Below are 14,927 nucleotides of genomic sequence, written 5' to 3'. Positions count from 1 at the left end.
TCAGTACTCCTCCATGCTGAACAACACTTGGAGGAAGCCCTGAGCGTAGCAAGGACACAAATTTGTACTCTAGGTGGGGGATTTCAATGTCCACGACAACGTGGGGCTCAGCTGCAGCATTACTGATCGAGCTGGTGGGGTTCTAAAGGATATAACTGCTAGACTGGGTCTGCCACATTGGTGAAGGAACTAACAAGAGGGAAGAGACATATTTGACCTCATCCGTACTAATCTGCCAGTTGCAGAAGTATCTCTCCATGACAGTATCTGTAAAAGTGACCACCGCATAGTCATTATGGAGACAAAGTCACACCTTCACATTGAGAATAGCCTCCATCATATTGGGTGGCACTGTCACCGGACTAAATAGGACAGACTTCGAAGAGATCTAGCAGTTCAATTCTGGGTTTCCATAAGGTGTTGTGAGTCATCAATTGTACAACCCCATGGCCTGGCATATCTCCCTTGCAACAATTACCATCAAGCCAGAGGATCAACCCTGGTTCAATGGAGTGTGCAGGATGGCAGGAGCAGCACTGGGAATACCTGAAAATGAGGTGTCAGCCTGACGAAACCACCACACAGGACAACTTGTGCGCCAAACAGCATAAGCAATCAGTAATAGAGAGAGCTATGTGATCCCAAAAGCAATGGATCAGATCTAAGATCTGCAGTTCTTTCACATCTCGTCGAGGAATGGTAGGGACAATCAAACAAGTCATTGGAGGAGGAGATTCCACAAATATCCCCATCCTTAATGATGCAATAGCCCAGCACATCAGTGCAAAAGATAAGGTTGATGCATTCACAACAATCTTCAGTCAGAAATGCTGAGAGGATGATCCATCTTGGCCTCCTTCAGTGTTCCTCAGTAATTCAGTTACCAGTCATCAGCAATTCCATTTAGTCGACGCAATGTCCAGAAACGGTTGTCGACACTGGATACTTCAAAGGGTACATACGCGGACTACATTCTGGCTATAGTACTGAAAACCTGCGCTCGAGAACTTGCTACGTCCCTAGCCAAGCAGTTCCCATACACTTGCAACAACAACATTTACCTGATTGTGTGGAAAAGTACCCAAGAATCTCCTATACATAAAAAGCAGAACAAATCCAATCCAGCCAATTACCAACCCATCAGTCTACTCACAATCATTAGTAAAGTGATGGAAGGTGTCAGTCCTTTCAAGCAGCACCTGCTCAGCAATAACCTGGTCAATGACGGACAGTTTGGACTCTACCAGAGCCACTCAGCTCCTGACCTCATTACCTCAAACATGGACAAAAGAGCTGAATTCCAGAAGTGGGGTGAGAGACACAGGGCTTTAAATCAAGGCTGCCTTCGACCAAGTGTGGCATCAAGTGGCCTTAGCAAAACTGCAATCAATGGGTATCCGGGTCAAACTCCTCGCTGGTACGAATCATACCTGACACGTAGGAAGATGGTCATGGCTGATGAAGGTCAGTCAACTCAGCTCCAGGACAAGTCTGTAGGAATTCCTCGGGCAGTGGCTTAGGCCCAAGCGTCTTCAGGTCTGCTTCATCAATGGCTTGCCTCGATTATAATGTCAGAAGCGGGGATGCTCGCCAATGATTGCACAATGTTCAGCAACATTTGTGGCTCCACAGATACTGAAATAATCCATGTCCAAATGCGACAAGATCTGGACAGTATCCAGGCTGACATGTGGCAAGTAATATTGAAACCACACAAATGCCAGACTCTGACCATCACCACTAAAATACAATCTAAAAACTGCCCCTTGGCATTCAATGGTGCTACTATCACTGAATCCCCCAGTATCAAAATCCTGGGGGGTAATCATTGCCCAGAAACTCACTGGACTCGCCCACAGTAACTACAAGAGCAGGTCAGAAGCTATGGATACTGCGGCGAGTAACTCACATCCTGACTTCCAAAAGTCTGTCCATCATCTACAATGCATTAGTCAGACGTGTTATAGAGTACTCCCCATTTTCCTGGATGATTGCAGCCCCAGCAACATGAAGAAGCTTGATACCATCCAGGACAAAGCAACGAGTTTGAGTGTCGTTTCATCCACAATGCTCCACCATCAACGCCCAGCAGCAGCAGCAGTGTTTTACTAACTACAAGTTGCACTGAAATGATTCACCAAAGATCCTCAGACACCATCTTCCCAACTCATGACCACGTCTATCCAGAAGGACAAGGGCAGCAGCTGTATGGGAACACCACCATCTTCAAGTTCCCCTCCAAGCCAATCACCACCCTGACTTGGAAATCTATCAGCGTTCCTTCACTGTCCTCCTCCTTTACCGGTGTTTCTGTGTAGTCTGTGGGAAAATTGTCACAAACTCTCAGATGTTAGGAAGGAGGTCTCTGCAGGGGCGACAGGATTGTGTTTACCGTCCCTTTTCCAATACCGAGGCTGCTGCCGGGTGTTCTGTCTAGTTTTATCCTTTAAGACCTCGGAGTAGTTTGATACAATAGAGTGTTTTGCTTGGCCGTTTCAGAGACCATTGAAGAGTTTATCACATCTCTGTGTGTCTGGAGTCACTTTTAGGCCAGATCAGGAAAGCACGGGAGATTCACTTCCTGAAAGTCCATGGGAGAAGCAAATTCGTGTTTACAATCGACATTGGCTTCAAGGTCACTGTTACTGACACCAGATTTTGCATCTTAATATTTTATTAATTATTTTTAATTTCCAGAATCTGCCAGAGCATTTGTCTGGTCTGGATTAGTAATCCAGCGATATCTCCACATTAGCACCATCTCCACATGGGGAGCTATCGGAAACCACACTGAGCAGGTTATTTCTGTGCTGCTTGACTACTCTGTCAAAAATAACTCCCACCAATTTGTCTATCGTGACTACTGAGGCAGTAGTAATTTGTCAGATTGTAATTATTCTCCTCTTAGGGGACTGGACATAGCTGAGTAATTTTCCTCATTGCCAGTGAGATATTCGAGTTGGAGCTGGAATGAAACAGCTTCCCCAGGGACACGACTTATTGTGCAGCACAGGTCTTCAGTCCCATTGCAGGAATGGGGTCAGGGCCCATTACCTTTGTCGTATCTACTGTGTTCAGCTGTTTCTTCATCTCACGTGCATCGAATAGAATTGATTAAAGACTGGCATCTGTGATTCTGCGGGCATCATGGCGATGGTGAAGTTGATCGTCGACTCAACACTTCTGGCTGAGGATCGGGCAGATATTACATTTTTGACTTTTACACTGATGCGTTGGTCTGTTCCATTATCTACAATGGGGATGTTTGTGGAGTCCTTTCCTCCAGTCATTTGTTTAATGACCCATTACCACTTATGACTGAATGTGGCAGGACTGCGAAGCTTCGATCAGATCTGTTGCTCAGGTGTGATAACATTAATGGGTTAGCATCAGGTTTAGGTTCACATGGTTCTGACCCTGACATGTTCACCCACAGTCATTACTGAAACATAGATCGTGTTGATTGTAATGGCAGACTAAGGAGCTTATCCCTGGGCAAAATGTTACAGGTGGTGGTTGAATGGTGTTCTGCTTCTCCTGCTATTGTGGTTTACAGCATTCCGTGAATACGCAGTTTTGAGCTGCAATATCTGAAATGCAATTCTAATGTCTGTCCCCTAGTTCACATCGAGACTCTTTCACCCATCAACCCTGTACTCAGTGACCGACTCTGGTTTCTGATGTGGTAACACTTTCATTTTCATATTCTCACTCTGCTGAGGTCATGCTTCTAATCTGACACAATCCATCAAAAAAAAACTGATTTTAATTTAATTGTTTAATTCATCTGAATCTTTTTCCTTGAGTAATACCATCGTCTGTGTTTAAATTGAATGTGTTTCCATCTGTTTCTCTCCCTGACCATGATTAAGAGCTCTGTCGTGTCACTGATACCGGCCTTATGTATTTTCAGAGCCAAGGAACTCTTTGGATTCCCAATCATCTTCACCACATTGTATGTTTTTCTCATTTGTTTTGATGCCTTATCACTCATGGCTGGCTTGTCCTCCCATGAGTACATTTCACCCTTTTTGGGAGAGTTTCATATATCCTCTGAATTATCCAGCATAAATTCCTGCCATTGCTGCTCCATGGTCATCCCTACTCGGCTCCCCTTCGAATTTACTCTGGCCAGTTCCTTCCTCATGTCTTTGTTGTGACATTGCTCAATTATAATCACATTACATCAAAAAGAGAGCAATAGATATAAACTGAAAGAAGAATTTTTGAGAGATGGGACATAAAGAATAATTGGCAAATTTCTTAACTAGATACAAAGAGAGAACGAGAGAGAGGATATAGACGAGGAAATGTGAAAAATTAGAAAACTAGATTATTGAAAGAAGTAGATGTACATCCCTCAATGTTTTGGTAATTCCGGTGTGCTGTAGTCCTTTGTACAGGACATGTACAACATAGGAATCTGTTCAAATGCTGGGTCTGATGCCAGAATTTTAATCTCCAATAATACGACAGACACTAGCTTTGGAAAGAACCCAGCAGGCCAATATATTGAATTCCCTGTTGAAAATGGATTAACTGAAGTACGTTGCGATACCACAAGCAAGAATGTAAAACACACATCCTGATAAGAATGAGAGTATAGTGTAGAGAATTCCAGAAAAAGGAGGGAACATTGAGAGAAGGGGAACATATCACATTAGCTGAGCATGAAGTAATGTTTCATCAATTTTATACATCATGTGCATCATTTTTCAATAACTGTGTCTCTGTTATTCATTTAGAATGTGTTGTGCACACATGAAAAATATCTGCACACACATTGATTAAACAATGTATACAAAATCATTTTTTCGACATTGAAATGGTCCTGTTGTCATGCTACCAGGATGCATGAACACCAACTGGTCACCAAAAGACACGACCCACGATCACTATGTTCCATAATACAGAAAAGGAAGGGCACCATTTTGACTGTAACAACACACACATACGAAGACACGCCAGGACGTTCTTAGAGGAATGGCATTGTAACCAGAAGTCCATCAGTAAAAACATCAATTTATATCCTATCTACCTTATCTTGTAATAAAGGAAACTGGAAATAACATCATCCACCTTAAGAAACTAAGGCCTTTTAATAGAGAGGCGGGACATACCACCAGCATTTCAGCGGAGATGCTCACTGATGATGTCACCTAGTCATGGTGACGAAACGTCCGAAAGCAAACCTTCAAGTTCAGCGAGCTAACATGCATACATAAAAATTGTTATTTGTAATTAATTAGTGGAATTTAGGAGTTCTCTGTCACCCACGTTTCAAAAGATTATGATGTGAGATTAGCGTTTCTGGGTGTGTGGTTTTAATTAACAGAGGGGTTCGACATTGATGTCATAACAGTTTGGGGCCTTGCCATATGGGATTTGGACCGAATTGAACAGATTTGGGGTACAAAAGGTCCCAGCAGATTCCAACACGTGGCAATTATTGACCTAGATCTTCAAATAAAACCGGTGAGAAAATTCATTTAACTCTGTTAACTTGTGGTCGGTTCAATTAAAACTGAGAGAAATGGCTTTTAACATTACTAAAGAGGTTCCCAAGTTTGCCAAAGAAGTTTAGAAAGGCAGAAGACGGAATATATTTAGAATTAGCAAGTAGATTAGAATTGGGTTTAACCAGGGACAAAAGGAAAGCTTAAATTGTAATGGAGATGGTCAAGTACTTTGGTGTGTGAGAGAAACAGGCAACTGCAGTAGAGTTAGAAAAGACTTAAATTACAAATGCACGGTTTGTGAAAATTTGTAGCTCAGGTTGAGTTTTAGGGTGTAGGTTTGCTCGCTGAGCTGTAGGATTGATATCCAGACATTTCATTACCTGGCTAGGTAACATCATCAGTGGCGACCTCCAAGTGAAGCGAAGCTGTTGTCTCCTGCTTTCTATTTATATGTTTGTCCTGGATGGGGTTCCTGGGGTTTATGGTGATGTCATTTCCTGTTCGTTTTCTGAGAGGTTGATAGATGGCATCTAGATCTATGTGCTTGTTTAGGGCGTTGTGGTTGGATCTATCCTGGGACAGGCTAAGCAAAGACATGCCAGAGAATTCCTAGAGGCCTGGCACTCCAACTATTTGTATTTTCACTCTTTCTGACATGTTACTCAAGAGCGAGATAATTTGTGGAATTAGGACAGAAATTAAGGTTGGGGACAGAAACATCACGATTGGAGAACTAACAGTAAGAGTGAGTGACAGAGTGTCAGTCCCAGGAATACAGTGTGTTCTTGTGAATGATTTAATAGTATCCAATGTGGGAGAGTCACCCCTTGTGGTGGAGAAGTCAAATAAAAACTAGGGAACTGAGGAGTTAAAGGAAATATACCCAGGAATTTTCCAGACTGTGTAGTAACAAGATCCCACTGTCATAAGCAGAATGGACAAACGAAAGAAAAAGACAAAAGAGTTGATGTTCAGTTAACTGACCCCCTGTTTGATGTAACGGTGCAGGAAAAAGCTGAACGTGGAGAAAAACGGTAGGTTAGTGCAGAAGGGAAATGGGCCGAAGTGCACCAGATTGTGTTATTGGTCGCATACCGTGTTACGGGTAGCACATCAACTAACTGCAGGTGGTCACCTAAGTTTACGGAAGACTGAAGCTAAACTACATAAGCAATTCTAGTGGCCTGGAATGCACAAGGACGTGGTTATTTTTTGTTGTACATGTAACACATGCCAAATGGTAGATAAGTCACAGGCAGTAATAAAACCAGCACCTTTGTTGCAAATTCCTGCATTCGAAGAAGCTTTCACGTGGGTTGTGATTATATGTGTAGCTTCCCTTTCTAAAATAAAAATAAAAGAAACCAATATTTGCTGAGCATAATGGATGTGTCTATCAGATTTAAAGAGGCAATTCCATTATGGAGTGTTAAGGCAAAAAGTGAAGTGCAGGAGTTGGTAGCTTCTTTTACTCGCTGTGGGCTCCGCAGAGAGATTCAGCCAGACCAAGGGTCTCATTTTACCGCTCAGCTGTTTTAGGAAGTCATGGATAGCTTAGACATACAGCACTTTAAATCAAGGGCGTCCCATCCTGAATCCCATGGAGTATTGGAAAGTTAGCATCATACGCTGAAGACCATGTTAACATCGTACTGTCAGTATTGGCCAAATGATTGGGACAAAGGTGTCACATTAAATTGCTTATCATCAAAGATACCCGAAATAAATCTACTCAGTTTACTTCCTTTGAGTTAATGTTCGTACATGAAGTGAAGTCTTTTGAATTGAATTAAATCTAAATTGACAGGACCAAAGTCGGAGATCTCACACTTGGACTATGTATGTGAGGTGAGGGAGAGATTAGATGGAGTAGGTGAGTTAGCGCAACAGCACCTGAAGAGGGCACAGCATTGAATAAAGCAGATAAAAAACTCTGAAACAGCGGAGAGTGAAGCAGGTAGGGATGACGTATTAGTAGTTTAAATAATGCTCAGGATACCAGAAGCCAACTGAATTTGAATATTATTGTTCCGACACCTGGAAAGCAATCAAATTATGAGAATTATTGTACCATGGGGAGGATATAAACCCAGCATTTTGAACACTAGGGGAAGAGCCACTGCCATCCAACAGCAGAGTAACTGCTGCAGAGCAGGAGTGCGAACTGTCCCTCTCAAAAGCACTCTCTATCAAAGATACATGTTCATGTCAAACCTACTTGCAGTAAAACAAAACGTGATTTGGGGATCAGCGGCTGGAAGAATGAACACAACGGGGAAGATAGAGACTGTGTGGTCTTGAGATTGCAAGGTTTAATATGTGGGTTGGTAGAATAGCATATTTTTATGGAGTTGGAAACAGATAGTAAGTTGCTAAGAAAAGAGGGTCTTGTATTTTTGAACAGCTGTTGTTTAGTGTTCACTCTTGACGTTAACAAACTAATTTGTGAATGTTTGTTTAAATAGTGGAAGTAGGAGATATGTGTCACTCATATTTTAACAGATTACGAGGTGAGGCGAGCTTTTCTGGGTGTTTGGTTTGAATTAACAGAGAGGTTCGATTCCACCTTGTAAATGTCCATCCAAGCTAACCCCATTTCCCTGCAGTTGGCCCATATCCTTCTCGTCCTTTCCCATCCACATATTTACCCAAATGCTTTTTAAATGTTGTTAATGTACCACCCTCAACCTCATCTGCTGGTAGCTCATCCACGTACCAGCCTTCTGTGTAAAGAAGTGGCTCCTCAGATTCCCTTTTATTCCTTCCCCTCTCAACGTAAACTGATCCCCTCTAATCCTCGATTCTCTAAAGTTTGGAAAAAGACTGAGAGCATTCGCCCTATCCATGCCCTTCATGATCCTATGCAGCTCTATAAGGTCCCCCCTCAGTCTGCTACACTCTATTGGAAAGGTCCTAGCTTGTCCAACGTCTCCCTATAACTCAGACCATGGGGTCCTGGCAACATCCATGTTAATTTCTTCTGCACGCTTTCTAATTTCTTTAAATGCTCCCTAATACAAAGTGACAAAAACTGAACAGAATGCTCCAAGTGCGGCCTTACCAAAGTTCTGTATAACTGCAGCATAACTTCCCTACTTCCATATTCAATGTACAGCCTGTTGAAAGTCAGTGTGTCAAATGCCTTCGTCACTGCCTTGTCTACCTGTGACTCCACTCTCAGAGAACCTTGCACCTGAACGCCAAGGTCTCTCTGCCCACTACACCCCTTAAGGTCGTCCCATTCACCATGAAACTGCTACCTTGAGTTCAGTTTCCAAAATACACGACATCATGCATCTATATTAAATTCCATTTGCCATTTCTCGGCCCACTTCCATACCTGATTAAATTCCTGCTGCAATTTCTGATAAACTTCCTCACTGATCACACTACCAATTATATTAGTGTCATCTGCAAACTGACTAATCATGCCTTGTACATTCTCAACCAATTCATAGATAATAAACAGCAATGGACCCAGCTCCGGTCTGACAAGCATTCTTCCATTAAACCCCCTGCTTCCTACCATCAAGCCAACTGTGTATTCAATTGGCCAGTTCCCCCAGAATTCCACGTGATAGAACCTTCCAGAACATGTGGAAACATATCAAAGGTCTTACTGAAACCCATAGAGACTACGTTTACCGTTCGGCCCTCATCAACCTTCTTGGTCACTTCATCAACAAACTCTAACAAATTTGGGAAGCGTGATCTCCAACTCACAAGTCTATGCTGACTGCTCCAAATATAAGTAATGGGTGTAAGTAATGGGTGCAGTCAATGGTATGCTGTCCTTCATTGTAAGATGATTCAAGTTCGTAAGTAATGCCATCTTCCTGCTGTTGTAGAGCCTTGCTGAGAGAGTGGTTGGGACACTCTCTACAGATTTGATCTCCTTTGTACCGAATGATCTCCTTACCACAGACACGCGTGATGGTATCACGAGGATAGAGTGAAGAAGCTGAGTGTTTAATCAGTAGAGCTTTGAAAGAAGAAGAAATGGTGACGCTAAACACGAGGAGTGGCAGCGATCACTTATTTCCAAAAGTCACATTGATCGGGTGAGAAATTCCATACTTTACCCAGGATTGATTGGTTTGATTGATTGCCACGTGTACCTCAGTACAGGGAAACATTTTATTTTTGAGCAGTGGAGGCAGGTCATAGTAAGCATGGCCAGACAGATCATAGGGTGGAAATAGACTTGGACAGAGTAAGGCATACAGGTTACACTGAATAGGACGTGCACTAGACAAGATCAACACGAACAAGATCAGCATTATTTGAACTTAGAGAGTCCATTCATCAGTCTAACGTGACTTTCCTAATAGTTTATATGCCTAAATTAACTCGCCCCACGTTATTGGGCAGTCGGCGTGTAAACCTGTACTCAACGTCATGTTGCTCACAATCCCCAACAGCAGCCACAATACCTTCCATCTGAAACAGGTAGCCATTCCCACCAGCTTCCGCCCTACATAGAGAACACCAGGCTGTCTTGTCAGAGATTATTATTGCCTTCTTGTGACTTCAAACAAGATGTATGGCTTCCCTCCTCACCACTGGAAAACTACGTTAAAGTCCCACGTGTGTATCATGACTGACGGAGCTACGAGGAACAACGTGGAACAGTCTGTCTGTGCAGCCTCTGCCCCACTTGGTCATCATGTTGGAGCATGAATTAGGAGATAGCGAGGACTGTGGTTGCTGGAGATCAGAGTAGACAGTGGTTTGCTGGAAAAGCACAGCAGGTGAATCGACGTTTCCGGCATAAGGTATTCATCAGGAATCAGTATCAATTACCTCATTCTGCTCCTTTGTAAGTGCATTGAGGTGGGAATGTCCTCCTACCGTTCCTGTGTAAGTGACTCAAGGGACTGAATGACTTCTTCCTAGTCTGATTGGACAGGGCCAAAGGCCTGACTGGGTTATCCCTGGTTCCTGTTTAACGGCTCGATGTGCCGACAAGTGTGATGATGCTGCAGCTTTAAGAGGTTATTTTGTTCTGGTTTCTTTTAAGCGAGAGATTGAACAATCGTTACAAAGCTGGTTAGTTAAGACCACTTGAGTAACAGCTAGGGAGGCCTTGGGTTTATTTTAATGCAGCCTGAATGAGTGTGATCAGCTCTCACATAATAGGATCTCCGGGTTTTGCTTTGTCAGTAACATCAGAAACTATTGGGGTCTCCACAGAGTTGGAAGCTTCAGTGACTATCTCCTGGCAGCTACCCTTGCTGACATTTCTCTTGATGCCGTTTTTAATTTCTGGACTGGAGAGATATTTGTGACATTCTGTGTCTGAATTTTCCTTTTTGCCAAGGGCTGTGTTTAAAGGATTTTCCTATATTGGAACAGTTCATTAGTAATAGTTGATGTGGTTCTTTTCGCCGAGCTGGGAACTTGTGTTGCAGACGTTTCGTCCCCTGTCTAGTTGACATCGTCAGATTCAATCATCAAACACATCGACCTGGACCCAATATACCGGCCAATGCAGCGGACAGCTGGAACTGACAACCGGAAGCAGAAGATACAAACCACTATATCTGCCGGAGGAAAAATCACAGAATTGCTTCACAGGAGTCCCCCAAGCCCTGAGGATGTCACCGAGACAGGGACGAAACGTCTGCAACACAAATTCCCAGTTCGGCGAACAGAACCACAACAACGAGCACCCAATCTACAAATCTTCTCCCAAACTTGAATTAGTAATAGTTCCTAGATCTGTTATTCTGTTAACTTGTCCAATAGAATTACGTTATTCTAAATTCCTCTTTCTTTGGTTTTATTTCATCTTTCGTGTTAAAGTGAATGGCATTTTGCATCACACCGAGTAGTTTGACCAGTCACACTCTATCTGGAACCGACAGTTTACATTTTCTTTAAAATAAGAAAACGTAAGAGCCTCGGCTATGCCTTCAAATATTGTTGAGGAGCTTTTGTGCGGTCAATCACACTAGACTCCTTCTCTTCATGAGTAATAGGCTGGAGGCACTGAATGGGCTGTCCCTGTCCTTCTCCAATAGTGTGAATGGGCCGAATGACTTACTCATATTCCTGTGAAACCAGCGTGAGGTGCGGAATGAACTCTTATTTTACTGGGGCAATGTGCAGTGACAGGCAATCTTTTTACATGAATGTTATTGACTCTTTAAAAGCACAAGCCTCAATAGAGTTTGGGTCCTGCTGCACATGGACACAGACCAGTTCAGGACCTGACGGGGGCGTCAGATTATTCTAAACATTGTGGAATCTTCAGTGACTATCCCCACTTCTGATCTTATGGTGGGAAGGGTGAGGGTGGGGAGACATTGATGAAGCAGCTGAAGATGTTTGTGAAGAGGAAGCAACCCTGAGGATTTCGCACAGAGGTGACCCAGGACTGAGATGATGAACATCTTCCTTAATGCCATGTTTGACCCCAAACACTGGAGAGGTTACTCTGATTCCCATTAAGTCCAGTTTTGTTAAGCTTCTTGATGTCAACAGATGTCAACCACTGCCTTGATATCAGGGCCAGTCATTTTTACCGAAACCCTTGTGTCAATCTCTTTTGTTCGTATCAATAGGCCATGATAAAGGAGCATGAAGTGTTTTCTTCAAACAGGTGGCATTGAATGTTAGGATTTCTCTCCTCAAGGGTGTTCGGGGAGTTAGATGACTAAACGTATTTGCAGAGGAGGTAGATGGATATTGACCTGTCAGAGAGTTGAGGGCTATGAAAAATTGAGTATGAAAGAGGATTTGCGAGCAAGAGCAGATCAACCACGATCTTAGTGAAGGACAAGACAGGCTTGGGGACTGAACGCCCTGCTCCTGTTTCTGATGTTCTCATGTTCTGTAATTGGAAAGTTAGTGGGTGTAATTTTCATGCATGTGCAATTACTGCATATTGCAGTCAGGAGGCCAGAGGATTCTATGATCCATCACTGGGTGAGGTATGGGGGCTGCATTCACAATGAATCTGGGTCTACAACATGATCAACAAATGAAACACAAGTTTCAGAGATGGGAAGCTCTGTAAAGAGAGATGACGGGCCTCTTTCATACCCAACCTGGGTTTTCCAATTACATTTCCAAAATCACTTCAAAGCGTGGTGACAGCCCTGAAGGGCTGAATGGTCTCCTCTGTTTCTATGCAACAGGTTATAGTTGTAAGTAGCCTCCAACTGCCCCTGCCTAGCAAGTTTGAGGGGCTGAATGGAACACAGGAACATGGGACTGAGGAGCATGAGCGGGTCATTAGATACTTTGAGCCTTCTCCACCAGACACTAAAATTGTGGTTGATCAAGTTATGGTCTCAGCATTACTTTCCTGTCTGTGTTCAATTATCTGTGCCTCACTTCCCTGTCAAATAATTAACTAACGCAGCTTTGAGTCCATGAGAACATAGAAGCACGATTAAAACTTCCAGTGAAGAGAATTCCGTCGTGAAAGGTCCTTTCAGAATTTTTCATCTTCCCTCTTATAGAATCAGAGAGTCATGCAGAACGGAAACAGACCCGTTAGTCCAATCTGTTCACTCCGATCAGTTATCAAATCTGATTTAGTCCCATTTGCCAGAATTTGGCCAATATTCCTCCTTTATCAGAGACTTTTTAAATGTGTTATTGAACCCCCTTTGACCACTTCCTCTAACAGCAATTTCTGTACACACAATACTCTCTGTTTGAAACGTTTATCTTCAGGTACCTTCTAAATCATTCGCCCTCTCGCCTTCAACCTATGCCCTCTTGTTCTGGTCTCCCCTATCCTGGGATCAGAACATGGCTATTCAGAATATCCATACCCCTGATGATTTTATAATCCTCTATTATGTCACCCCTCAGCCTCTGAGGAGAAAGCACCTCAACCTAATCAACCTCTCCCTGAATCTCAAACCTTCAGTTCTGGAACGTCTGTGTAAATCTTTTCTGCAGACAATCGAATTGTACACAGTATTCTTAAAATGGCCTCACCAACATCCGGTACAGATGCAACATGCCACCACAACCCCTAGAGTTAGTGCTCTGACTGATTAAGGCAAATGTGCCAAATGTGTTCTGCACCAGTTTGTCTACCTGCGACTCCACTTTCAAGGAACAATGTACCTGCAGCCCTATGTCCCTTTGTTTCACAACACTCCCCAGGATGTTACAATTAAGTGCATAACTTCTGCCCTGAAATGCCTTCCCAAAATGCAATTTATCTAAATTAAACTTCATCTGTCAGTCCTTGCCCCTTTGTCCCATCTAATTGTGGCCTCGTTGTACTCTGAGGTAATCTACTACACCACCTTTCTGATGTAATCTGTAAACTTACTAACTTTCGCCCCGATATTCACATCCAATGATGAAATGCAGTGAACTCAGTACTGATTCTTACAGTACACTGCTGCTCACAAGCCTCAAGTCTGAAAAATACCCGTCTTCCTTCAAGCCAATGTGACTAGCTTCCCCTGTATCCCATGTGACTGAAACTTACTAATCTGTCTGCCAATCGGAATGTTATGAACACCTTGCTGAGGTCCATATAGACAATGTCTACCAAACTGCCTTCATCAATCTTCTTTGTCATCTCTTCATAAAACTCAATCAAATTAATGAGACATGATTCCCCATGCAGGAAGCCACGTTGACTACGCTGATCAGCCCTTGCCTTCCCAAACGTATGTCAATCCCATTCCTCAGAATCCCCACCAACAACCTATCCACCACTGACATCGGGCTCAGTGGTCAATAGTTCCCCAGCTTTTTGGGTCACTGTTTCCTTTTCTAGTCCCACTCCTCCACTGCTCGCAACAAATGTTAAATGTAACCAGGTTGGTGATATCAGTCTCAGACTGGGTCAGTGTCAGTTTTAGGGACACGTCAGGCTAGTTTCTTTAATCTGCTAAAATAGCACGTTTATGATCCAGAGCAATGTTACTCAAACTACCAGGGAAAGATGAATGGCAATCTGTTTGGATATTGCAAATAAAGAATCGATACCTCCCATTCTAAAAACCCTGGTGCACGTGCGCACGTACAAAATCTCTGCACGTTCAAGTTGAAAGAACGTTGTCGACATATTAGTCTAACTCATGACGAAAGGAAAAATTGAGAGATTGTCCCAAATGTTATTCTGCTTCTGAAGATATTCTACTCACACAAACTGCGAATAATGGGATTTCATCCTGGAACAGTTGGATTTCGCAGAATTCCCTATGCATTAGGGAGTGATAAGATTCCAAGGAGTTCTGGTCAGGATTGTCCAGTGGCTCAGTGGTTAGCACTGATGCCTCACATCACCAGGGACCTAGGTTCGATTGCAGCGTCGGGTGACTCTCTGTGTGGGGTTTTCATATTATCCCCTTGTCTGTGTGAGCTTCTAATGAATGCTCCAGTTTCCTCCCACAGTCCAAAGCTGTGCAGGTTAGGTGGAGTGTTCATGCTAAATTGTCCATAGTGTTCAGGGTTTTCTAGGTTAGGTGCATTAGTCAGGGGTAAAAG

Source organism: Chiloscyllium punctatum, chromosome 52 (assembly GCF_047496795.1).
Source record: "Chiloscyllium punctatum isolate Juve2018m chromosome 52, sChiPun1.3, whole genome shotgun sequence".
Taxonomy (NCBI): Eukaryota; Metazoa; Chordata; class Chondrichthyes; order Orectolobiformes; family Hemiscylliidae; genus Chiloscyllium; species Chiloscyllium punctatum.
The sequence above is the reverse complement of the archived record's forward strand: the minus strand, read 5'-3'. Positions refer to the sequence as shown.